Genomic DNA, 26,232 nt, shown 5'->3' with positions numbered 1-26,232 from the left:
AGAATCTTTTTAAGTGTATAATTGAAATTGGCCATTTTTATGGGTTCTGATATATTATGCGTCTCGTGTTCTTTGTTGTCTTTCAAAATATACATCATTAGTTTTTAATTTGTTATATAAAAATTTTTAAAGCTTATTGTTTTAATTGTTATACTCCCTTTATTATCAGTAACTTCACACCATTTCCATGGCCTTCCTTTTTAGTCATTTAAGATTCAAGTCTTATAGGACTTGAATTTTTGCAAATATATAGGCCCTGGTCATGGAATGAACCGTCATGTTATTATTTGTATGATAGGTGGAGTCTTGTGGCTAAAGCTGTGAATGTAGACTGGCAAGGACAAGCACAGGGTTTAGGATTGGGCAGTTGAGCTTTGGACAGTCCTTTTTATATGTGTTTGATCATAAATACCTGATGGTTGATTATAGTTATAAATCATTAGTATGCCAAAAAGATGACCTTGGCTTGCTGCAGCTTCAGTCAGTGGACTCTTTTTTGCATGGAATTTTCAACCTGTAGGGGAGCTTATTCTTTATTATTATTATTTAAATTAAAAAATATATAATTTACATCTAAACTTTTAACAGCTTGTGATTTAGGATGATTTCAGTTTCATCTTTTTTTTTTTTTCCTGTATTCTGAGTATGTTTCTGTCATGAATTTTCATCTGTGTAACCAAATGGCGGTTGTGCAAATCTCACACTTTAAAAGTTAAGGGCAGTGGACTAAACCTCTAAACTTACTATGATGTTTGATTTTAAATGTTTTGATAGAAGAATTTACTGATCTTATTTCAAGGATGGAAATTTTGGCTCAGGTCTCAAGTAGCCTCCGTGCAGGTATATGTCTGCGTGTGTGTTCATATGTATGTAATTTGACCATAGACAATGTTATCTTAATGTAGGTGGCCTCTCTCCTTAAGCAAAAACAATATATTAAATAAGTTTTGAACAACAGAGCAGCCTATGTCTGAGTGATTCCAAAGTGGGCAACACTGTTAGGTTTTAACCAGTTTGTAGCTGTTGATTTGTTAGGTGACTTCACCTGGAAATTTGTAGTAAGAAACCTGGAGCTCTAGAGTACATGCACTCTGCATCATTAATCATTAGGCTTTGCTCATGATGTAGTGTAGTATATAGAGCCATGCCCCGTTGGGTGCCATTTCAAACTTTCATACTTCTAAATACATTTTTAAAATACATCTTATTTAAAAATAATTTTTTAAAAGTCTTATTTTTTAAACATAATGTCATTTGGTATGCTAGGCTTTGGTAGAGAGCATGAATCATTTCTATTGATATTCTTTCTGCTTTGATGGGATTTTTTTCCATTCAAATTGAGCCTGTTTTAAATATGGCTCATATAAGCTAGTTGATTTTAGACCTTTACCTTTTGTTTGTGTTAAACATCTTTTAAATGGTCTCCTGATAACAATGAATTGTCCATGTTAAATATCTTTAATAAAGAGGTATTTAAAATACTTAATTGTTTTCTTAATTTACATATTTCTGACAGTAATTATCTTTGTCAAATCTTTTTATGAGTTTTTATCTGTTGTTTCTGTCAGTTCTGAGATCCTTGTGTTTGGATATGTTATCTTGTTTTAATGGAAATATGCAATGAAGCACAATTAATTTGTTATACCCACCTAATCCCAATTCTCAATAGGCTTGTAGCTTTGATAATAATCATTTGCTCAATGAGTGCAAGGATAAAAAAAAAAATCCTAGCAGGATGTAAAGTTAATTATTATTATTTAAAGGAATAAAAAACTATTTGAGGATTAGAAGTTATCACTAGACTCTCCTTCTGTATTACTCTACATGATGCTGATATTTGTACCTAAGACCTGTACCAAATTTAAGCCTTTCCTCAGTCTAATTTTTCTACCTTTTAAATATTTCTTGAATATTCCCTCTCCTCTGTATCCCTGCTGTCACTATCTTAATTCAAGGCCTTAGGATGAATATTTTAACCAAAAGTGGACTCTTGTGCCTAGGGCTCACCACTTTACTGTAATCTTTCACGCTGCCAACAGTTATCTTTTTAAAGTTTGGATCATATGATGCCTTTACGTAAACCTCCCCAACGGCTCTCCATTATCCAAAGGATAAAATGTAAACCTGGAGTCTGCTGTTCAGCATCTTTCGCTGTTAGTCTTCTGGTTACCTTTCCACCTTCCCTTCCTACTTACATTCTCTGCTACAGTGCTTTATTTTCTATTTGTTTTTGAATAATAACATATTTTCATACTAAATATATTTCCCCCACTGTCAAGTCCAAAAAGGTTCAAAGTTCAAATTCAAAAAAGAAGTACAATAAATGAAGCAAAATAGTGACCCTAGTGTGTAATAAGTTTATGACTTGAGGGCATTCTTGATTGTTTTTTAGCTGTGGACAGCATCTCCAGGGCCAAACTTATGGCTCTGACTTCCTTTGCCCCTTGCTTAAAAAGCTTGAGCAGTCTCTGTGTACTGATTTTCACTTCCCTTGCAGGAAAAATGGAGGAAATCACATAGATTATTCATCTACATTTTTATAAAAATGTAAGTCATCAGTAGTGTATTTATTTATTTTTACACGTAGAGAAGATCAACGATATGTAATAGGTCTTGTCTATCACACTTTAGACTTTACATAAGATACCAAGAAATTTGAACTTGGCATTTAAATTTCAGGAATATCGTATTGAAGGAGTGTGAAATGATATACTTTTAAATGAAGTGGGAAGATACTAACTTTTTAAATCTTGCCACCTAGAGTAAGTTCAACATTTTTCAGAATGAGAAATGATATAAAATCTTTTTTTTATAAAACTATTAAACACAGCGCTAAATAACACACTAGAGAAGAATCTAAGTTTTCATGTTAGACCTCATCAGGTCACAGCCTAGCAGTTACTATGTATATAACTTACAAAAGAGAGCTCTTTTTAGTTCTTCTCATTGCAGTTGTCTTGAACTAATAGAAATAAAAGGAAATGAAGTCTAGGCTAAGAACAGGTGCACCAAGTATATAGTGGCTGAAATAGTTCACTTATACAGCTAACATGGAGAAAGTGCAGTGATCAATACTAGAATTGCTTGGAAAACAACTTAGTATTTTGGGGAAAATTGTTATTAAAGCGGTATTTCTTATTTAAATGTTCCTTTGGAACCAGGTTATATATTGCTGGGAATCTGTATTATTTTCATAATAAGAAATGGAAATTTCAAGAGAACAGCTGAAATAACTATACTCAACTTCTTTGCTTATTTTATGTGAAACAAACAAACAAAAAAGCATACTTCAGTGTTTAAGTTTTAGCTCTTCCACTTGATAGCAATGTGACTTTGGATAAGTCACAACCTCATTTTTTTAAATCTGTAAAATGAAAATAATAACAATACCTACATAATAGGGTTGTGAGAAATAAATGAAAGCATGCAAATTTGCACATGGTAATGTTAGCTGTTTTTATTATGATGCTGGTAATAATGAGAGTATTATATTATTTTTTACCTTTTTTGATCTCTTTGGTTAAAAGTGAATTTTTGTGTTTATATTCAGTCTGGCGTGATGCATATCGACTCCTCCCACTAAGTGTAATGTTTTGGGTATATTGGTAAATTATGTTAGAGTTAAGCAGTGTCATCCTCTAAGACAGCAGTCCCCAACCTTTTTGGCGCCAGGGGACTGGTTTCGTGGAAGACAGTTTTTCCCCGGGGGGGAGTGTGGTTCAGGCAGTAATGCTAGCCTGGGGAGTGATGGGGAACGGGAGATGAAGCTTTGCTTACTTGCCTGACACTCACCTCCTGCTGTGTGGCCTGGTTCCTAACAGGCCTCGGACTGGTACCGGTCTGTGGCCCGGGGGTTGGGGACCCCTGCTCTAGGACATAAAGGCCAAAACAATGAATGTAAATTAAAAAAAAAAAAAACAGACCCCCAAAGAGGGAGTCAAGAGATTTTATTTCTGATGTTCTATTTTTAACTAGTTCTGCCTTCTTGAGCAAATTGCGAAATTTCTTCCATAAAACAAAGGGCTTAGACCAGATGCTTGTTCATGTTCCTTTCTACTTCAAAATGTTCTGGCTCTTAACCATTGACTGTCAGGGCAGTCAAGGGAGAATATTTATATGGTTTTAGAACTTAGGTTGGGTGGTTTTAAGGCAGATCTTACAAGATGGGGAACTGGTTGGGATTGGGCAAGTTGATGACATGATAGCTTTAGATTGATTGTATAGCGATTCAGGGTCTTGAAGCAAGCTTTTATGAACAAGATGTTAGTCTTGATATTAAGCTATTTTGGTTGGTTCACAGCCTTATTTTCTAGGGGTTGTGGAGTTGGATTTTCCTAAGATAACAAAGCTGCTATTTGATTTTGATCCCTTCTTCTTCTCTTTTTTCCCCTCCCCTCTCTTGTTTTTTACAAGATGGAATAACTTCCTCTGTAGAGCCTTGGATCTCCTTAAAATGCAGATTCTGATACAGCAGGTCTGGGATGTAGCCTGTGAGTCTGCAGTTCCAGCAAGCTCCCAGACAAGGCCCTGCTGCTAGTGGATCACCTACACTTTGGGGATCAAAAGTCTATCCATAGCACCATACTTGCTGAGCAGCAGTCCTGTGTAACGTTCTCATGTCTTAGATCTTGGGGTCTGAATTAAGTATTCTCATGTTCCCAATCTTGAACTTAGTCTTCAGATAAATATGTCATTATTGGCGTCGCTGATTCCTGTTAGGCATGACCCCACATTCCTATGTGTGACCATGACTGTTTCTGCAGCTTCCCTTTACTAGTGTGGCTTTCTGCTTTTACCAGTTTGCAGGTCTACTCCAGGTTCTGACTTCTGACCTGGATTGACCTGGACTAAATCCTTTTACTCAGCTGACCCAGGGCATTTGAGTTGCTAGTTCAAGACTCTTGTTTGAGCCCATTGCTATACATTAATAACAAAAGTTAATTTTCCAACAAATGTTACTGGAAATTACTGGGTATTATTCACATTTCCTTCTAATATCTTTATCGTACATTATTTCTTTAATTATGTTTGGTGATCCTTTCTATGTCCAGAAGATCTTGTAGTCTCCATCTCAGTAGGCAGCTCTGCTTCAGAATGTAATGACTGACTCCATTTTCAAGGAGTTCCCTAGCCAATTAAATGGAAATGAGAGGCATATTTGGTCAGCACTAGAAGTTAAGCATATTTTTCCCCCTTGTCCAATTTATTTTCCACAAGTATTTCTTTGAGAAACTGAAGTGCTGATTGCTTGAAGATCTTTGTTGGAGGCCCCTGATGGTGGTGGTGGTGGTTATGTGAGGAGAATCTGGCCTCTTTCATGCCTCATGTAGCTTATCAGTTCAGGCAGAATGATGCCAGTAGACACTGCCTTTAGAAAAGTTTTTTTTTTTTTTTTCTAGGCATCCTTGTAAGATAGGATTCAACAGTCTTATACAGTGAACATAAAAATGAGGGTAGGTGCTTCAAGTAATAGACATAATTGTTTGAAAAGGAGAGGAAACAGTAAAAGGTCTTCAAATTAACTACAAAAAACTAGCAAGTTCCAGGCTGATTTCTATTATGGTTTCATGTTACAGTATAGTTTAATTTGCAGTAGTATAAGCTGAATACCTAATACTTGTTTTTGTTTATTCTTTTTTTAAAAATTTATTTATTTTTGGCTGAGTTGGGTCCTTGTTGCTGCACGTGGGCTTTCTCTAGTTGTGGCGAGCGGGAGCTACTCTTTGTTGCGGTGTGTGGGCTTCTCATTGCTGTGGCTTTTCTTGTTGCGGAGCACCGGTTCTAGACGCGAGGGCTTCAGTAGTTGTGGTGCGCAGGCTTCAGTAGTTGTGGCTCACGGGCTCTAGAGTGCAGGCTCAGTAGTTGTGGCACACGAGCACACGAGTGTGTGGGATTCTTCCTGAACCAGGGCTTGAACCCATGTCCCCTGCATTGGCAGACAGATTCTTAACCACTGCACCACCAGGGAAGTCCCTAAATACCTTAAACTGAATACGTTACCTAAATATCCATTGTCATGACTCCAGTTTTCATTTTGCTTTTTTTACTACTATAAAATTCTTACAGCTAAATTATAATGCAAATTAAAGTACAGCAAAATTTTGATAGTGTTAGTGTTCACCCAGAGTTACATTCTGTCAGTTTTGTATTACATAAAAAATTAATAGCCCATAAAAAATATGGCACAGAGGGGGGACCTTCAAGATGGCAGAGGAGTAAGACGTGGAGATCACCATCCTCCTCACACATACATCAAAAATACACCTACATGTGGAACAACTCCTACAGAACACCTACTGAATGCTGGCAGAAGAACTCAGACTTCCCAAAAGGCAAGAAACTCCCCACATACCTGGGTAGGGCAAAAGAAAAAAGGGAAAACAGAGACAGAAGAATAGGGATGGGACCTGCCCCTCTGGGAGGGAGCTGTGAAGGAGGAAAAGTTTCCACACACTAGGAAGCCCCGTCACTGGTGGAGACAGGGACGTGGATGGGGGGAAGCTTTGCAGCCATGGAGGAGAGTGCAGCAACAGGGGTGCAGAGGGCAAAGCGGAGAGATTCCTACACAGGGGACCACTGCTGACCAGCACTCACCAGCCTGAGCAGCTTCTCTGCTCACCCACTGAGGCGGGTGGGGGCTGGGAGCTGAGGCTCAGGCTTCAGAGTTCAGATCCCAGGGAGAGGACTGGGGTTGGCTGCGTGAACATAGCCTGAACGGGGTTAGTGCACCACAGCTAGCCGGGAGGGAGTCCGGGAAAAAGTCTGGAACTGCCTAAGAGGCAAGAGACCATTGTTTTGGGATGCACGAGGAGAGGGGATTCAGAGCATTGCCTAAACTAGCTCCAGAGATGGGTGCGAGTCGCGGCTATCAGTGCAGACACGAGATATAGGCATGAAACGTTAAGGCAGCTGCTGCAGCCACCAGTAAGCCTGTGGGCAAGCACAGGTCACTATCCACACCTCCCCTCCCAGGAGGCTGTGCAGCCCGCCACTGCCAGGGTCCTGTGATCCAGGGACGACTTCCCCAGGAGAACACACGGCACGCCTCAGGCTGTTGCAATGTCATGCTGGCCTCTGCCTCCGCAGGCTCGCCCAGCATTCTGTACCCCTCCTTCCACCCGGCCTGAGTGAGTCAGAGCCCCCAATCAGCTGCTACTTTAACCCCGTCCCGTCTGGGTGGGGAACAGATGCCCTCAGGCAACCTACACGCAGAGGCGGGGCCAAATCCAAAGCTGAACCTCAGGAGCTGTGCGAACAAAGAAGAGAAAGGGAAATTTCTCCCAGCAGTCTTAGGAGCAGCGGATTAAATCTCCACAATCAACTTGATATACCCTGCATCTCTGGAATACCTGAATAGACAATGAATGATCCCAAAATTGAGGCAGTGGATTTTGGGAGCAACTGAAGGCTTGGGGTTTGCTTTCTGCATCTAATTTGCTTCTGGTTTTATGTTTATCTTAGTTTAGTATTTAGAGCCTATTATCATTCGTAGATTTGTTTAATGGTTTGGTTGCTCTCTTTTTTTTTTATGTATACAATAGTTTTCTTTTTTCCTTTTTCTCTTTCTGTGAGTGTGTATGTGTGTGCTTCTTTGTGTGATTTTGTCTGTATAGCTTTGCTTTTAGCATTTTTCCTAGGGTTCTGTCTGTCCGTTTTTTCGTTTTTTTTTTTTTTAATTATAGTTTTTAGCACTTTTATCATTGGTTGATTTGTTCTTTGGTTTGGTTGCTCTGTTCTTTCCTTCTTTCTTTTCTTTTTTTAATTATTTTTTATCTTTAATGTTTTTTTTTATTTTAATAACTTTATTTTATTTTCCTTCCTTCTTTCTTTTTTTTTCATTATGCCCTTTCTTCTGATCTGTGTGGCTGACAGTGTCTTGGTTCTCCAGCTGGGTGTCAGGCCTGAGCCTCTGAGGTGGGAGAGCCGAGTTCAGGACATTGGTCCACCAGAGACCTCCCAGCCCCACATAATATCAAATGGCGAAAGCTCTCCCAGAGAGCTCCATCTCAATGCTAAGACCCAGTTCCACTCAATGAGCAGCAAGCTACAGTGATGGACACCCTATGCCAAGCAACTACCAAGACAGGAACACAACCCCACCCATTAGTAGAGAAAAAGCCTAAAGTCATAATAAGTTCCCAGACACCCCAAAACACACCACCAGACGCGGTCCTACCCACCAGAAAGAAAAGATCCAGCATCATTCACCAGAACACAGGCACCAGTGCCCTCCACCAGGAAGTCTACACAACCCACTGAACCAACCTTAGCCACTGGGGCCAGACACCAAAAACAACGGGAACTCCGAACCTGCAGCCTGTGAAAAGGAGATGCCAAACACAGTAAGTCAAGCAAAATGAGAAGACAGAGAAATACACAGCAGATGAAGGAGCAAGGTAAAAACCCACCAGACCAAACGAATGAAGAGGAAATAGGCAGTCTAACTGAAAAAGAATTCAGAGTAATGATAGTAAAGATGATACAAACCTTGGAAATAGAATGGAGAAAATACAAGAAACGTTTAACAAGGACCTAGAAGAACTAAATAGCAAACAAACGATGAACAACACAATAAATGAAATTAAACATTCTCTAGAAGGAATCCATAGCAGAATAACTGAGGCAAAAGAACGGATAAGTGACCTGGAAGATAAAATAGTGGAAATAACCACCACGGAGCAGAATAAAGAAAAAAGAATGAAAAGAAATGAAGACAGTCTCAGACACCTCTGGGACAACATTAAACGCACCAACATTCAACTTATAGGGCTCCCAGAAGAAGAAGAGAAAAAGAAAGGGACTGAGAAAATATTTGAAGAGATTATAGTTGAAAACTTCCCTAATATGGGAGAGGAAATAGTCAAGTCCTGGAAGCTCAGAGAGTCCGATACAGGATAAATCGAAGGAGAAACACACCAGGACACAAATTAATCAAACTATTAAAAATTAAATACAAAGAAAAAATATTAGAAGTAGCAAGGGAAAAGCAACAAATAACATACAAGGGAATCCCCATAAGTTTAACAGCTGATCTTTCAGCAGGAACTCTGCAAGCCAGAAGGGAGTGGCAGGACATATTTAGAGTGATGAAAGGGAAAACCTACAACCAAGATTACTCTACCCAACAAGGATCTCATTCAGATTCGATGGAGAAATTAAAACCTTTACAGACAAGCAAAAGCTAAGAGAATTCAGCACCACCAAACCAGCCTTACAACAAATGCTAAAGGAATTTCTCTAGGCAGGAAACACAAGAAAAGGAAAAGACCTTCAATAACAAACCGAAAACAGTTACGAAAATGGTAATAAGAACATACATATCAATAACTACCTTAAATGTAAATGGATTACATGCTCCAACCAAAATACATAGACTGGCTGAATGGATACAAAAACAAGACCCATATATATGCTGTCTACAAGAGACCCACTTCAGACCTAGGGACACATAAAGACTGAAAGTAAGAAGATGGAAAAAGATATTCCATGCAAATGGAAATCAAAAGAAAGTTGGAGTAGCAATTCTCATTTTAGAAAAAATAGACTTTAAAATAAAGACTATTACAAGAGACAAAGAAGGAGACTATATAAAGATCAAGGGATCAATCCAAGGAGAAGATATAACAATTGTAAATATTTAGGCACCCAACATAGGAGCACCTCAATACATAAGGCAACTGCTAATAGCCGTAAAAGGGGAAATCGACAGTAACACAATCATAGTAGGGGACTTTAACACTCCACTTTCACTAATGGACATATCATCCAAATGAAAATAAATAAGGAAGCACAAGCTTTAAATGATACATTAAGCAAGATGGACTTAATAGATATTTATAGGATATTCCATCCAAGAACAACAGAATACACTTTCTTTGCAAGTGCTCATGGAACATCCTTCAGGATAGATCATATCTTGGGTCACAAATCAAGCTTTGGTAAATTTTTAAAAAATTGAAATCGTATCAGGTATCTTTTCCGAACACAATGCTATGAGACTACATATCAATTACAGGAAGAAATTTGTAAAAAATACAAACACATGGAGGCTAAACAATATGCTACTAAATAACCAAGAGATCACTGAAGAAATCCAAGGGGAAATCAAAAAATACCTAGAAAAAAATGACAATGAAAACACTATGACCCAAAACATATGGGATGCAGCAAAAGCAGTTCTAAGAGGGAAGTTTATAGACATACAATCCTACCTCAAGAAACAAGAAACATCTCAAATAAACACCGTAACCTTACACCTAAAGCAATTAGAGAAAGAAGAACAAAAAAACCCCAAAGTTAGCAGAAAGAAAGAAATCATAAACATCAGATCAGAAATAAAGGAAAAAGAAATGAAGGAAACAATGGCAAAGATCAATGAAACTAAAAGCTGGTTCTTTGAGACGATAAAATTGATAAGCCATTAGCCAGACTCATCAAGAAAAAGGGAGAAGACTCAGATTAACAGAATTAGAAATAAAAAAGGAGAAGTAACAACTGACACTGCCGAAATGCAAAGGATCATGAGAGATTACTACAAGCAACTATATGTCAACAAAATGGACAACCTGGAAGTAATGGACAGATTCTTTTAAAAGCACACCGTTCCTAGACTGAACCAGGAAGAAGTAGAAAATATAAACAGACCAATCACAAGCACTGAAATTGAAACTGTGATTAAAAGTCTTCCAACAAACAAAAGCCTGGACCAGATGGCTTCACAGGCGAATTGTAGCAAACTTTTAGAGTAGAGCTACCACCTATCCTTCTCAAACTCTTCCAAACTATAGCAGAGGAACACTGCCACACTCATTCTACAAGGCCACCATCACCCTGATACCAAAAACAGACAAAGATGTCACACACAAAAAAAAACTACAGGCCAGTATCACTGATAAACATAGATGCAGAAATCCTTAGCAAAATACTAGCAAACAGAATCTAACAGCACATTAAAAGGATCATACACCATGATAAAGTGGGGTTTATCCCAGGAGCGCAGGGATTCTTCAATATGCGCAAGGCAATCAATGTGATAAACCATTAACAAATTGAAGGAGAAAAACCATATGATCATTTCAATAGATGCAGAAAAAGCTTTTGACAAAATTCAACACCCATTTATGATAAAAACCCTCCAGAAAGTAGGCATAGAGGGAAGTTATGTCAACATAATAAAGGTCATATATGACAAACCACAGCCAACATCATTCTCAATGGTGAAAAACTGAAACCATTTCCACTAAGATCAGGAACAAGACAGGGTTGCCTACCCTCACTATTATTCAACATGGTTTTGGAAGTTTTAGCCACAGCAGTCAGAGAAGAAAAAGAAATAAAAGGAATCCAAATCGGAAAAGAAGAAGTAAAGCTGTCACTGTTTGAAGATGACATGATACTGTACATAGAGAATCCTAAAGATGCTACCAGAAAACTACTAGAGCTAATCAATTAATTTGGTAATGCAGCAGGATACAAAATTCATGCCCAGAAATCTCCTGCATTCCTATACCCTAATGATAAAAAATCTGAAAGAGAAATTAAGTAAACACTCCCATTTACCACTGCAAATAAAAGAATAAAATACCTAGGAATAAACCTACCTAAGGAGACAAAAGACCTGTATGCAGAAAACTATAAGACACTGATGAAAGAAATTAAAGATGATACAAACAGATGGAGAGATATACCATGTTCTTGGATTGGAAGAATCAACATTGTGAAAATGGCTCTACTACCCAAAGCAATCTACAGATTCAATGCAATCCCTATCAAACTACCAGTGGCATATTTCACTGAACTAGAACAAAAAATTTCACAATTTGTATGGAAACACAAGAGACCCCGAATAGCCAGAGCAATCTTGAGAAAGAAAAACGGAGCAGGAGGAATCAGGCTCCCTGACTTCAGACTATACTAGAAAGCTACTGTAATCAAGATAGTATGGTACTGGCACAAAATCAGGAATATAGATCAGTGGAACAGGAAAGAAACCCCAGAGATAAACCCACGCACCTATGGTCACCTTATCTTTGATAAAGGAGGGAAGAATACACAATGGAGAAAAGACAGCCTCTTCAATAAGTCGTGTTGGGAAAAGTGGACAGCTACGTGTAAAAGAATGAAATTAGAACACTCCCTAACACCATACACAAAAATAAACTCAAAATGGATTGAAGACCTAAATGTAAGGCCAGACACTATAAAACTCTTAGAGGAAAACATAGGCAGAACACTCTATGAGATAAATCACAGCAAGATCCTTTTTGACCCACCTCCTAGAGAAATGGAAATAAAAGCAAAAATAGACAAATGGGACCTAATGAAACTTAAAAGCTTTTGCACAGCAAAGGAAATCATAAGACAAAAAGCCAACCTGCAGAATGGGAGAAAATATATGCAAACGAAGCAACTGACAAAGGATTAAGCTCCAAATATACAAGCAGCTCATGCTGCTCAATATCAAAAACAGAAACAACCCAATCCAAATATGGGCAGAAGACCTAAATAGACATTTCTCCAAGGAAGATATACAGATTGCCAACAAACACATGAAAGGATGCTCAACATCACTAATCATTAGAGAAATGGAAATCAAAACTACAATGAGGTATCACCTCACGCCGGTCAGAATGGCCATCATCAAAAAATCTACACACAATAAATGCTGGAGAGGGTGTGGAGAAAAGGGGACCCTCTTGCACTGTTGGTGGGAATGTAAGTTGATACAGCCACTATGGAGAACAGTATGGAGGTTCCTTAAAAAACTCAAAATAGGAGTACCATACCACCCAGCAATCCTGCTACTGGGCATATACCCTGAGAAAAACATAATTCAGAAAGAGACAGGTACCACAATGTTCACTGCTGCACTATTTACAATAATCAGGACATGGAAGCAACCTAAGTGTCCTTTGACAGATGAATGGATAAAGAAGATGTGGCACATATATACAATAGAATTTTACTCAGCCATAAAAAGAAACAAAATTCAGTTATTTATAGTGAGGTGGATGCACCTAGAATCTGTCATATAGAGTGAAGTAAGTCAGAAAGAGAAAAACAAATACCGTACGCTAACACGTATATATGGAATCTAAAAAAAAGGTTCTGAAATACCTAGGGGCAGGACAGTAATAAAGACGGAGACGTAGAGAATGCACTTGAGTACAAGGTGAGGGCGAAGGGTAAGCTGGGATGAAGTCAGAAAGTGGCATGGACATATATACACTCCCAAATGTAAAAGAGATAGCTAGTGGGAAGCAGCCGCACAGCACAGGGAGATCAGCTCGGTGCTTTGTGTCCACCTTCAGGGGTGGAATAGGGAGGGTGGGAGGAGACGCAAGAGAGAGGAGATATGGGGATATATGTATATGTATAGCTGATTCACTTTGTTATACAGCAGAAATTAATACACCATTGTAAAGCAAGTATACTCCAATAAAGATTTTTAAAAAAGAAAATATGGCAGAGTTAAGCTACACTTAAGAGTAGACAGGAAACAATTTAAGCCAAACTAGATGGTTTGAATAGTGTTCTGCTTGTATACATTTAGTACTGAAAGAATGCCTATTATAGTATGCCAATTCTATAATTAAATATATGTATTAGAATGTAGGTTAACTTGTGTTTTAATATGTTCATTATAACATGGGTATGGCAACCTATGCTTCTTAATGACAGATTTGATTCTGCTCCTAAGGGTCCTGAGTTTGCTTTGTCTCCCCACAGAGAATTCATGTTTTTTGGGGATGTTTGACAGTTGGCCATAATTAGACTTGGAGGTTGTTAATGACATTAAGGTTAAATCTGAATAATCATGCTTCAGAAATAATTACTCATTTTGGTTATAAAGTTGTATTGAAGACGTGTTAGCATCACTCCTATGTAGTTCAGGGTCATATTTTAGTTGAGCTTTTCTCCCTCTTCCACCCTAAGTAATGCTCGTTTATCTGGCATGTTTAGAGAAAGTGGTAATCTTGGTTTCCTATGGCTTCTGCACATAGACACTAAACTATGTATACCAACCCAAGGGTAGTTTAATATCACATTTACAGCTCAAATTCCATTCAGTTATCTTTTTACTGTTTCTTAATTACTGATTTTTAAAACTACAGATTTAAAATCACTATGTGGGGCTTATCCATCCTTGCATTGTTCAGGAGGATTCTGATTAACAATTAATCAAAATTCCTTGATTTCTAATTTTGTGACCAGTCCTATGCTAAGTGCAAGAGGAGATTCAAAAATTTAAGGGTGGGGAAGGGAAGGCAATCAGTAGTTAATATACAGTGTGCCAGTGCTATACTTAAAATATTTCTTTTAAGTCTCACTACAATCCTGTGAGGTTAAATTTTCCCCAACTTTACAGATTAGAAGTCCTAGCTCAGAGAGAGCCCAAATCCACAATGTTGTGAAGGACATAGCTGTGATTGCAGCCAAGGTCTATCTGTTTTCACAGCCCATGTTCTTTCCACAACCTCCTAGGTATTATGACAGTGTCTATCCAGGAGCTTCCTTACCCTCTGGGGGATGAGGAGGAGGGGCGATGGAGAGCAGGGAGACCTCTTTTTTTTTACTTGATTGAACCTTGGGATTAACCTTATTCACTAGAGTAAAAGATGGCTTCTAAAAAATGTGATTGGATTCCATACAAGAAAGTTTTGTCAGTTATGATTTTATTGTATGTAGGTCTTCACAGAAGGCAGTTTACTGACACAGACTCTCAGGACAGCTTTGGAGCAAATCGCCAAAGTCTGATGGTATAGTGTAGAAAATGACAAAAGCGTCTCTGCCCTGTTTTACTTAGCCAGTGATGTAAACTTCAGTGCATTTGATGAGAAGAAAATTAGCTAGCATTCATTGTCTACAAACTCTATACTGTCAGAAGTACTTCTTTTTTTCTGGTTGAGAATATTTTTATTCTTAGTGTTAGCTTACTTTGCTAATTCATAGTTTATTGTGATTTTTTTCGATTAACATTCAAGACTTCCTCTGTTCAAGCTTACCCTATAAAGTGTTATCAGGGCAATTTATAATTAGTAGTGTTAACATTCATATTAAATGCATTACTGAACTCTGCCAAGACAAGAAATACAGACCAGGATTTATCAAAGTGCAAATGATAAAGGAAAATGGTTTGTTTCCATCTTTCTAAATGCTGAATAGCTTGAAAGTATTATTTCTGTAGGACTTGTGTTGAATAACATATGACACAGCAAAATGCCTAATGTCACATGCTTTTAATCACTGTAATAACAAGACATAATAAAATTAAATATTTCTTGTAAAGATTGGGAATGGTGTATAGTGAAGTTCTTTTTCCCCTCCATGTAATTCAATTAATATTTAACTAAGATGCTATCATTTTAAGTCTTAGAAGTTTGGAATTGAAAATTTTTACTTGTAATATAAATATGAAATAATGACTCTGGGTTTCTCTTCAGAAATCTTATATGTTCAGATTAGTATTATCCTTTATAAAGTAAGTCACTTGTAAGCTATATACATTTATTCTAGTGATCAAATCATTTTTAAATCATATCCTTTCATGATTTCATTCAGATCCTCCTTTATGAGCAATAGAAGAAGAGAACAGAACGGATTAAAATAGAAGACTAGAACAAGTTGAATTACTGCATGATCACAGCTTAGGGTATTGATCAGTGAGTCTTACCTAACTTCATCTGCTCTGATGAATCACCTTATTCATTGCAGCTGATTCTGAGTAATTGTAGGCAAATTTTAGATATCAGAGGATATTAATTCCATTTGTTGAATAAATATTTATTGAGTGCTCACTGTTTTCCGGGCACTATTGGCACTGGGATTATAACAGCGAATGAAACAACTACTGTTGAGAAATTTAAATAACTGTGTCATTTCTGAATGCATTTTTTTTCATCAAAGGAGTTCCAGAAACTTTTTAGAAACACTAGAATTGTTAGAATACAGCTCTGACCTCACAGAAATCATATACATTCATGGTATATTATGGCAAGGGACTCTACTAGACTATAAGTAAGAAAGGAAAATGAAATAGCTAATTGAGTGATTGGTATTTATAAGATCAACTCATGAAACATCAACCAGATTTAATATCCTTCAATAGATTTTATAGGCTGTGCTCCTTCCTTAAAGGTCACTGGAAGAACTTAATACCTTTTTATTAAAAATAAAATGGGAACAGTTGAATGGCCTTTTCACATCTTATCTGGATTAGTTGAAGAGGCAAATTTTACTTCAATTTTAAGAAGTTGTGCTATTTTATATTTGCCACTTCATATTTTACATTTAAAATCTGTTTTTCTTACCCAACTTGCCATGGAGAAACAGACTTAAGAAGTTGAGGGTTCAGATGAACTGTGATAATAAATTGGAGTTAAGTAGGGAAAAGTATACATATATGTATATATACATGTACATATAATTTTGGAGCAGTCTGTTGTTTAGAGCAGAAAATGAAAACAGGGATTAAGGGCTCTTAACTCTTCTTAGCCAAGCATTTTTATGAGGTTTCATGGTATAGGACAAAGAGCACACATATAGTTTGTCTTTAGAGAACCCCGTGTTCAAATTTAGACTGCCATTTAATAACTTCTTTGTGCTTCAATTTAATGCCAACCTCCTTCCTTTGTCAGGAAGATGAAATGGGACAATGTATGTAAAGTATCTGGTACGATGCAAAGTAGTATGCATGCAAAATTTCCCTTTCTCATTTTAAGAAATTATACAATAAAGAAAATCATGGTTTAAGTTTTGTTTTTTTGTTTTGGAAGGAGACGTTGGTGATCTTGAAGATGCTCAAAGTGCTGAGTCATGTATAGTGTATTCGAACCTTTTAAGTATAAAAGTTAACGGGTATCCATTCTAAAGTTAGTAAGGTAAGTTTTTCAACTTGTCTAATCATGAAAGTCTGAAGAGGTGGGCCTAGATGATTAAATCAAGTTGGACGGGAGCAGCAGGAGATAGCATAGCCTGTGAGAATATTGTAAACTGGTCATCAGAAGTTTCCTGAAAACAAACTTTTCAGGAAAACTATTTTTGTCAGCTTCTCTCCATGTTTTCCCTCTTCTTACCAAACTTTCACTGCCATTTACTATGTACTAGATATGGTCCCTGTTGTAGATTGGCTTCCAGTGTAGTATAGCACATTAATCAACTGGTGAAAATAAAATGTATTGTCATAAGCAAGAACTGTACTTAAGGTATTTACAGAGTGCTGTAAGAATGCAGAATATGGAACAATTAACTCTGCCTGTGGAATTGAAGAAGGCCTCCCCCTAATCATGTGGGTCACGCAGTTCAATTCAATAAACATTTGGATTGTGAACCTCCTAGTACAAGCATTAGGGATACAAAGGTGAGAATGTATTAGAATAATTTGTCCCTTCTATAGTAGTATCCTTCTAGTTTTTATCAGTGGAGGAGTAAAAGGGAATTTTAAGATGAAGAACTTATCATCCCAAGTTAATGATTTAATTTAAATTTCAAAGTTGCTTGAAAATGCGTTGTATCATATATAGATGATAAACGTATAATTATTATACTCTGGGAAGCCTTGATATCTTAACAACTCAGAAATTAATGTTTTAATAATTAACTGATAAACCACAGATGTGGTTCGCATATATTTTGTATGTTCATATACAAGGCTATCTCTCTGCTTTTCCATGCCTTCCTGGTCTGTACCCTTCCTGCTCTCCTCACCTTCTCTATATGCATGTAAGTATAAGGACTATCCAAACCTCATGAAACTGTGGGGCTTTTTGACCCTCTACAATACAAGGGCTTCAGATTCTTCTTAGTTCCTGATTATTTTGTTGGAGACTATGTTAGCTCAGGGATTTTGATTATTCAACTGCTTCTTTGTACATACTTTCTTATTAGTTTATTAGCCTCTGCACTTCACAGTTTTCAAAAACTTAGGCTTAAGAGACTAAGGCTTTCAGAGACTTTCCTGACTGAAAAATCACAGTTCTTAATGTCCTATGTCTATAAAATTAGCTGTTTACCGTTAGCTCAGGCAGAGATTCTAAAGTTGCAGTCTTTAGAACTGGTGAATCTCACCCTGCTCCATTCCCAAAGTTAGAGAATCATCAATAAAACACAGACAGAAGATACTGATTGATTCTTTCCTTGGGCTAAGAGTCTACTTTCACATTTTTTGTGTATTTCTCTGCTAGAACCCAAGACCTATAGAAAAATGAAAGGGTGCAGCATACTTTATGTCTTAACTTTGTATCAATATGCCTCATTGAGTGCTACTACAGTACTTAAAAAAATCAATATATGTTGCTCCAAGCAATTGCGATTTTTAGAGACATTAATGTACCTGCACATGAAGCTGATTATTGTTTAAGCTGTTTGTAAATATCATATGTCCATGATGGATTTGAAATCTTGCATATAAGTAGATCAGATGCTACATTGTTAGATACTAGAGTTTTTATATAGCTTTTGAAAATTAAGTTGTATTATTTCGAGAGGAAATTGTCTATTTGAATCCCATAGTTTGAGATGGTCTCTTTATAATTTAGGACAAATGGATCTTTCTATTGAATATTTTGTAACCTAAAAAGAAAAAAAGTTTACCAATTTGATCTTTTTAAAATGAATGGAATTTACTACTTACTTTAAAAGCGGTTTAGAAAACAAATTCCCAATGGATAAAATAGCTAAGTGGGAAAATCTATTTTTTTAACATTATAAAAAACTTACAAGAAAATTGCAGTAACTATATGTATAACCTTGGAGTTATCGAAAACCTTTTTATTTATTTATTTATTGTTATTGTAAAATAAATTTATTTATTTATTTATTTATGGCTGCTTTGGGTCTTTTTTGCTGCACGTGGACTTTCTCTAGTTGTGGTGAGCAGGGGCCACTCTTCATTGTGGTGCATGGGCTTCTCATTGCAGTGGCCTCTTGTTGCGGAGCACGGGCTCTAGGCGCACGGGCTTCAGTAGTTGTGGCACGCGGGCTCTAGAGTGCAGGCTCCGTAGTTGTGGCACACGGGCTTAGTTGCTCCGTGGCATGTGGAATCTTTCCGGACCAAGTCTCTATCAAAAACCTTTTTAAACAGAAAGGAAGACTAGAACCAAATGAGGAAAGAGATAGATTGACTGTTAACTTTTTTTTTTTTTTAATTTTGACATTGGTATACTAATGAAAGCTCAGGGGAAAATATTTGAAATGGAAATCTTAAATAGCACACAAAACATACAAAGAGCTCTTAGAAATTGATGACAAAAACACTGATAAAGCAGTAGCAAATGGCAATAGGATGTAGGCAGTTCACAGAAGAGCAAATCCAAATGGCCAGTTTGTAAAGATTCTCAAACTCACTAATAGTCTGGGAAATGAAAATTAAGTAAAAGAGGGCTACTGCTTTACTCCTGTCAGGTTGGAAAAGCTTTTAAAAGAATGGAGCCCTTATATTACTGGTAGAAATGTGAATTATTTTAGCCTTTTTAAAAAATGTAATTTGCCATTTGTTGTAAAAAGCGCATTTATCATTTAATTCAATACTACTTCTTTACGTGACATTACTGAATGCAGAGTTGGGAAGATATGTATCGTAACATGCTATTACATAGTATTTCCAACGTACAGATATATGGGTATAAATAAACTCAAAACTATATATAATAGTAGAATGTAGTAAAATAATTAGGAAGTGATGAGGCTTGATTATTTATTACCATTGTTTTTAATAATTAGTTGTAATTTAATTTGCAGTTATGGCTGTGTTTCACAACCATTCCCAAAATTCCTGACAATTTAACAGTTGACTCTCTCCAGCCAGTTCTAACTGGTTCTAGCACACTCCTCGTTATATCTGTGTATATCTGTGTTTTGCAGTATTGTTTGTGATGGTAAAAATCAGAAGCAAATTATATACCCACTGATGGGGGGCTAGTGGAATAAGTTGTAGTATAGCAAAAGAAAGAGCCATCACTTTTAGTGATTTCCCTGTGTGTTGTTAAATGAGAGGAGCTAAATGCAAGCACAGGTCTGTGTCATGATCCCATTTTTATAAAACGAGCAAGGGCAGACTCTTCTCTCATTTTTGCCTATATGTTTGATTATATAAACATGGAAAATGTGTGGTTATGAGTACAGAAGAGGGCAAGAGGATGAGGTAAGGAAAGAAAGGACTTATGTCCATGAGAAAAACAGTATGTATGTTATGATCCTATATGTGGTAAATTTTATGTGTCTATGTGATATATACACAGTAAAAAATATATACACATTAAAAAGTGTACGCATTAAAAAATATATACACAGTAAAAAATGCCTGAAAAGAATGCACCAAAATGTTAATGTACCAAATGTACCAAAATGTACCAAAATGTTAATGATACCTTTTTTAGGGTGATAGAATGTTATCTTTTTTTTTTTTAATCTGAAAAGAAATTATTTTAATTGAGGGAGAGAATCAGAATCCTATGGTCCTTTCTAAGGATTTAAATTTAATAATAAAATTATCCTGTGAAAGGGCATACTTGGGTCAGTGTGTCAATAAAATTTACCCTTTAGTGATATAATTTCTTCACCTAAACCTTTATGTGTATCACTTCAAAAAAATTCTTAGTATATAGTATCTTGTTTCATGAGACATGTGTATAAGTTTTAGAACTGTATTAGGAACTTCCCTGATGACGCAGTGGTTAAGAATCTACCTGCCAATGCACGGGACACGGGTTTGAGCTCTGGTCTGGGAAGGTCCCACATGCCGCAGAACAACGAAGCCCCTGCGCCACAACTACTGAGCCTGCGCTCTATAGAGCACGTGAGCCACAACTACTGAGCCCGTTTGCCACAACTACTGAAGCCCACGTGCCTAGAGCCTGTGCTTTGCAACAAAAGAATCCACCGCAATGAGAAGTGCGTCCTGCAACAAAGAGTAGTCCCCGCTCGCCACAACTAGAGAAAGCGCACGCGCATCAACAAAGACCAAGTGCAGCCAAAAATAAAATAAATAAAAAATAAATTAAAAAAAAGAACTATACTAAGTATGTGTGCATATATGTATATATATTTATGACTTAACATCTTCCTGGAGTTCAGTTGTTACCTTCATATTTAGATGGCAATTCATTATTTGAAATTGCTGGTAAGTTTAGAGGTTGCAATGCAGGAGTTCCCTGTTCTCTGAGCCCCACAGGGGGATTAAATTTTCCTTTCCTTTGTCTTTTAAGGAACTCACCACTCTACCTTGAGATATATATATATATATATGTAATATAATATAGTCTTATTCATAACTTTACCTTTCTTCCTAATCTGTAGGCCTTGGTAGCCTGCTAGATGTATGGTCCAGAGTCTTATGCATTCACTGTATATATTAACTGAATGAATAAATAATGATATTTATCTTAGTCCACCACCATGCACGGAAAAATGATAAAGCTACTTTAGGGATCATGAAAGTCTTGATTAATAATATTTTTGTATGTATTAAAGAGCTTTGAATCATATAAAGTAAAATGCCCAAATAATACACTTCTGATGTTTTGGTTTGCTGATCAGTTTTCCGCCTTGAATTTCCTCTTGGGTCATCTATTTCATGCTTTTAACAGTTGCTATTTAACTATCAGTGCTGTTTTGTGATTTCTTAAGAGCCTCTCCATAACACTCAGAAACCTTCTGGGTTTATAGTGCAAAATTCAGAAAGCTTGTACCTTTGTTAAGTTTATCTCTTTCTATAATACTGTTTATGTCTCACAGAGCAGCTCATTCTTTAGTCTCTTTGTTAGTAAATAGCCCTTTCTTCCTTCATGCTAAAGCTGTAATACTTCTCTTCAAGTAACAACTTCTGCTTCATCTTCTTTGTCACTGTTATCTGTTTGATGGAATGTGTTCTGAAATGAAGATGTAGACTGTATTTTTCTAATACAAAGTGAATTGTCTGGTAAAAAATCAGGTTGACATGTTTAAACTCATTTTACAAACTTGATAACTGATAAGTTTCATTTTACTTTGTGGTATTTAGATATAGGCAAAATTCAAATGAGAAAAACATGGAAAGGAGAAATTTATATTTTAAAAATTCATTTCATTTTGAACTCTAAACATTATTAGAGTTTTCTGTTATTTCTTTTTTTCTTTTACAGAGTCTGAGTTTTATTTATTTTTTTAATTCCACATATAAGGGAGATCATACAGTATTTGTCTTCGTCTGACTTACTTCACTTAGCATAATACCTTCAAGGTCCATCTATGTTGTCACAAGTGGGAGGATTTCCTAGTTTTTATGGCTAAATAATATTTCAGTGTGTGTGTGTATGTGTATCACAACTTCTTTATCCATTCATGCATCAGAGAACACTTAGGCTGTTTCCATGACTTGGCTATTGTAAATAATGCTGCTGTGAATATGCAGGTGCAGATATCTTTTGTTTGTTTGTTTATACTGCAGGTTCTTATTAGTCATCAATTTTATACACATCAGTGTATACACGTCAATCCCAATCGCCCAATTCAGCACACCACCATCCCCACCCCACCGCAGTTTTCCCCCATTGGTGTCCATATGTCTGTTCTCTACATCTGTGTCTCAACTTCTGCCCTGCAAACCGGCTCATCTGTACCATTTTTCTAGTTTCCACATACATGCGTTAATATACAAAATTTGTTTTTCTCTTTCTGACTTACTTCACTCTGTATGACAGTCTCTAGATCCATCCACGTCTCAGCAAATGACTCAATTTCGTTCCTTTTTATGGCTGAGTAATATTCCATTGTATATATGTACCACAACTTCTTTATCCATTCGTGTGTCAGTGGGCATTTAGGTTGCTTCCATGACCTGGCTATTGTAAATAGTGCTGCAATGAACATTGGGGTGCATGTGTCTTTTTGAATTATGGTTTTCTCTGGGTATATGACCAGTAGTGGGATTGCTGGATCATATGGTAAATCTATTTTTAGTTTTTTAAGGAACCTCCATACTGTTCTCCATAGTGGCTGTATCAATTTACATTCCCACCAACAGTGCAAGAGGGTTCCCTTTTCTCCAGACCCTCTCCAGCATTTGTTGTTTGTAGATTTTCTGATAATGTCCGTTCTAACTGGTGTGAGGTGATACCTCATTGTAGTTTTGATTTGCATTTCTCTAATAATTAGTGATGTTGAGCATCTTTTCATGTGCTTCTTGGCCATCTGTATGTCTTCTTTGGAGAAATGTCTATTTAGGTCTTCTGCCCATTTTTGGATTGGGTTGTTTGTTTCTTTAATATTGAGCTGAATGAGCTGTTTATATATTTTGGATATTAATCCTTTGTCCGTTGATTCGTTTGCAAATATTTTCTCCCATTCTGAGGGTTGTCTTCTCGTCTTGTTTATGGTTTCCTTTGCTGTGCAAAAGCTTTGAAGTTTCATTAGGTCCCATTTGTTTATTTTTGTTTTTATTTCCATTACTCTAGGAGGTGGATCAAAAAAGATCTTGCTGTGATTTATGTCAAAGAGTGTTCTTCCTATGTTTTCCTCTAAGAGTTTTATAGTGTCCAGTCTTACATTTAGGTCTCGAATCCATTTTGAGTTTATTTTTGTGTATGATGTTAGGAAGTGTTCTAATTTCATTCTTTTACATGTAGCTGTCCAGTTTTCCCAGCACCACTTATTGCAGAGACTGTCTTTTCGCCATTGTATAGCTTTGCCTCCTTTGTCATAGATTAGTTGACCATAGGTGCGTGGGTTTATCTCTGAGCTTTCTATCTTGTTCCATTGATCTATATTTCTGTTTTTCTGCCAGTACCATATTGTCTTGATTACAGTAGCTTTGTAGTATAGTCTGAAGTCAGGGAGTCTGATTCCTCCAGCTCCGTTTTTTTCCCTCAAGACTGCTTTGGCTATTCGGGGTCTTTTGTGTCTGCATACAAATTTTAAGATGATTTGTTCTAGTTCCGTAAAAAATGCCATTGGTAATTTGATAGGGATTGCATTGAATCTGTAGATTGCTTTGGGTAGTATAGTCGTTTTCACAATATTGATTCTTCCAATCCAAGAACATGGTATATCTCTCCACCTGTTGGTATCATCTTTAATTTCTTTCATCAGTGTCTTATAGTTTTCTGCATACAGGTCTTTTGTCTCCCTAGGTAGGTTTATTCCTAGGTATTTTATTCTTTTTGTCGCGGTGGTAAATGGGAGTGTTTACTTAATTTCTCTTTCAGATTTTTCATCATCAGTGTATAGGAATGCAAGAGATTTCTGTGCATTAATTTTGTATCCTGCAACTTTACCAAATTCATTGATTAGCTCTAGTAGTTTTCTGATGGCATCTTTAGGATTCGCTATGTATAATATCATGTCATCTGCAAACAGTTGACAGTTTTACTTCTTCTTTTCCAATTTGTATTCCTTTTATTTCTTTTTCTTCTCTGATTGCCGTGGCTAGGACTTTCAAAACTATGTTGAATAATAGTGGTGAGAGTGGACATCCTTGTCTCGTTCCTGATCTTAGAGGAAATGCTTTCGGTTTTTCACCATTGAGAATAATGTTTGCTGTGGGTTTGTCGTATATGGCCTTTATTATGTTGAGGTAGGTTCCCTCTATGCCCACTTTCTGGAGAGTTTTTATCATAAATGGTGTTGAATTTTGTCAAAAGCTTTTTCTGCATCTATTGAGATGATCATATGATTTTTATTCTTCGATTTGTTAATATGGTGTATCACATTGATTGATTTGCGTATATTGAAGAATCCTTGCATCCCTGGGATAAATCCCACTTGATCGTGGTGTATGATACTTTTAATGTGTTGTTGGATTCTGTTTGCTAGTATTTTATTGAGGATTTTTGCATCTATGTTCATCAGTGATATTGGTCTGTAATTTTCTTTTTTTGTAGCATCTTTGTCTGGTTTTGGTATCAGGGTGATAGTGGCCTCATAGAATGAGTTTGGGAGTGTTCCTTCCTCTGCAATTTTTTGGAAGAGTTTGAGAAGGATGGGTGTTATCTCTTCTCTAAATGTTTGATAGAATTCACCTATGAAGCCATCTGATCCTGGACTTCTGTTTGTTAGAATATTTTTAATCACAGTTTCCATTTCATTACTTCTGATTGGTCTGTTCATATTTTCTATTTCTTCCTGGTTCAGTCTTGGAAGGTTATACCTTTCTAAGAATTTGTCCATTTCTTCTAGGTTGTCCATTTTATTGGCATAGAGTTGCTTGTAGTAGTCTCTTAGGATGCTTTGTATTTCTGTGGTGTCTAATTTTATTGATTAGAGTCCTCTCCCTCTTTTTCTTGATGAGTCTGGCTAATGGCTTATCAATTTTGTTTATCTTCTCCAAGAACCAGCTTTTAGTTTTATTGATCTTTGCTATTGTTTTCTTTGTTTCTATTTCATTTATTTCCACTCTGATCTTTATGATTTCTTTCCTTCTGCTAACTTTGGGTTTTGTTTGTTCTTCTTTCTCTAGTTCCTTTAGGTGTAAGGTTAGATTGTTTACTTGAGATTTTTCTTGTTTCTTGAGGTAGGCTAGTATAGCTATAAACTTCCCTCTTAGAACTTGCTTTTGCTGCATCCCATAGGTTTTGGATCGTGGTGTTTTCATTGTCATTTGTCTCTAGGTATTTTTTGATTTCCTCTTTGATTTCTTCAGTGATCTCTTGGTTATTTAGTAACGTATTGTTCAGCCTCCATGTGTTTGTGTTTTTTCCTTTTTTTTCCCTGTAATTCATTTCTAATCTCATAGCGTTGTGGTCAGAAAAGATGCTTGATATGATTTCAGTTTTCTTAAATTTACTGAGGCTTGATTTGTAACCCAAGATGTGATCTATCCTGGAGAATATTCCGTGCGCACTTGAGAAGAAAGTGTAATCTGCTGTTTTTGGATGGAATGTCCTATAAATATCAATTAAATCTATCTGGTCTATTGTGTCATTTAAAGCTTCTGTTTCCTTATTTATTTTCATTTTGGATGATCTGTCCATTGGTGTAAGTGAAGTGTTAAAGTCCCCCACTTTTACTGTGTTACTGTCGATTTCCTCTTTTATAGCTGTTAGCAGTTGCTTTATGTATTGAGGTGCTCCTATGTTGGGTGCATATATATTTATATTTGTTACATCTTCTTCTTGGATTGATCCCTTGATCATTATGTAGTGTCCTTCCTTGTCTCTTGCAACATTCTTTATTTTAAAGTCTATTTTATCTGATATGAGTATAGCTACTCCAGCTTTCTTTTGATTTCCATTTGCATGGAATATCTTTTTCCATCCCCTC

At 36.6% G+C, this 26,232-nt stretch overlaps 1 protein-coding gene across 4 annotated transcripts in view; it reads left to right on the top strand.

The window, feature by feature from the left end:
• The window catches only part of PHKB (phosphorylase kinase regulatory subunit beta), a 194,912-nt gene that overhangs the window by 10,829 nt on the left and 157,851 nt on the right, over window positions 1-26,232 (top strand). The window lies entirely within an intron of this gene.

The sequence above is a fragment of the Eschrichtius robustus genome, chromosome 19, assembly GCF_028021215.1.
Source record: "Eschrichtius robustus isolate mEscRob2 chromosome 19, mEscRob2.pri, whole genome shotgun sequence".
NCBI lineage: Eukaryota > Metazoa > Chordata > Mammalia > Artiodactyla > Eschrichtiidae > Eschrichtius > Eschrichtius robustus.
The sequence above is the reverse complement of the archived record's forward strand: the minus strand, read 5'-3'. Positions and strand labels throughout refer to the sequence as shown.